Here is a 2,136-nt window from a genome sequence, read left to right as displayed (position 1 = left end):
AGTTATGGCCATTTAAAGTGAGGTGGTTTTTGCTTCAAAATAGCTATTTTACCCGTCCCTATGGCCATGCTTTAAATTTTCACGAAAATGCCAGGTCAGACCTAGGGCGGGCCATATCTTGAATACTAAACGTCGCAGACATTGGTCGTAGAACAATTTTAAGTTCGTCTAATGATTCTACATCCGATTCTGGATAGCGGTTTTTGACCACTTTTCAATATTTTGTGACACCCCGAACCTAGGGGCAGCTCCTAGCTTTTTCAAAAATGTGCACCGAACGGGCCGGAGAGCTCGTGTGGCTCAAAACATGTTTTTCGCTAAAACACCTCAAAACGTGTCGAGAACGCACCCTAGCTCTTGTTTTTCAAAAGTTATGGCCATTTAAAGTGAGGTGGTTTTGCTTCAAAATAGCTATTTTACCCGTCCCTATGGCCATGCTTTAAATTTTCACGAAAATGCCAGGTCAGACCTAGGGCGGGCCATATCTTGAATACTAAACGTCGCAGACATTGGTCGTAGAACAATTTTAAGTTCGTCTAATGATTCTACATCCGATTCTGGATAGCGGTTTTTGACCACTTTTCAATATTTTGTGACACCCCGAACCTAGGGGCAGCTCCTAGCTTTTTCAAAAATGTGCACCGAGCGGGCCGGAGAGCTCGTGTGGCTCAAAACATGTTTTTCGCTAAAACCCCTCAAAACGTGTAAGGAACGCACCCTAGATGATAAAAAGTGCAATCAGAATGTCAATCGACAACTTTGTTGGGGGTACCATTTTTACTCTACGGGCCAGTAGCTTAGGCGCGCCAACAGCGCTTTCCTTTCGGGTTCCCATTTTTGCCCTCCTGGGATTATGATCATTTGCTCATTGCCTACTATAGGGAGGGTACCTTGCTACGAGGTCAAACATGAAGATTGCACCAAATCGTAGTTTTTACCTCTATTTAGTCGTAGGAGCATGGTTTGCAGTGGCAGTGGGTCATTAAGCCCCCGTTTGGGTCATACGTCCCCTCCGCGATAAAAATCGTCGTATGCCTATAGTCCGAACTAATGAAGCAAAAGTGGTGTCTGGTGGGCTCTGCCGATGATTTTAACCTATGATTTTGAGCTTCCACCCTATAAAAACGTTCCCTGGAGCAGTACATCACGGGTCTACGGACCCAAAGACTTCGTCGTGATGGTTTCTAGTAAAAAAGTTGTAACAGCTAAGGGTTTTGAATACGCGTATATTAACCATTGCTTGAAACTAAGCTTCGTTGTCTTTAAACTCTGCAAGACCAATCGAACTTCTTAGGGAAACCCGAAGGATTCACGCTAAGCTCGATGAGCTATTATGGGTAGTGGTGCATGATCTGGTGTTCCTTGGATCTAATCCAATGAATAAATTTATGAGGGTATATATGGTGCAGGGCACAAAGCGTGATGAAACCGGGTCTCCCTACCAAATGTGGCATATTTTTTCCCTGAGAGCGAAGCTCAGACCCACGTAGGGGAGAGCGAAGTGGAACTTAAATGTTCTATGCAGCAAATGTTCGCCATGCGGATAAACAAGTTGGAATAGTTCAATGTAGTGTAATGCAAACACGAATCGCAAATAACGATACGGGACCCAGAAGCAATTCTGCGGATCCCTCGGGGAGTGGTGAGTTGATATAAATTAGAGGTGAAAGTCCAAGTTGTTCAAGCTCCGGCTCGGCAGCCGATACGAGGTTCCTGTTGGGCTTTGTACATCGCGCAGAGGCGCCGTTCGGTTCTAGCAATGATTCCCGCCACCATGTTCCATGCGTGCAGAGATCCGTTAGAGCTCGTTCAATGTGTCCCGCCGTGATTACGAAAAGTCCAACAGTTGACCAAGTTGGGGTGCGTCAAGTAAACGCGCAGAGATGCCGTTCGGTTTAGAGCAATGTCTCCCGTATCACGTTGGAGTTCTTCCACTAGTGCAGAGATCGCTGAACCGTTCAATGTGTCCCGTCGTGGTGTGCTTGTACCGAACACTTAGGATACACCATGCTTTGTTGGTTTGGGATAGGAGTGGTCGCGCAACTGCCTCCACGCCGCAAAGTGCCAGTTCGGATTGAAGGTCAACTTTAGCCGTTCAATGCATCAGTCGGTGGGTGTTCAGATGGCATCACAACT

Source organism: Anopheles arabiensis, assembly GCF_016920715.1.
Source record: "Anopheles arabiensis isolate DONGOLA chromosome X unlocalized genomic scaffold, AaraD3 X_pericentromeric_contig0003, whole genome shotgun sequence".
Taxonomy (NCBI): Eukaryota; Metazoa; Arthropoda; class Insecta; order Diptera; family Culicidae; genus Anopheles; species Anopheles arabiensis.
Note: the sequence above shows the minus strand (reverse complement) of the source record.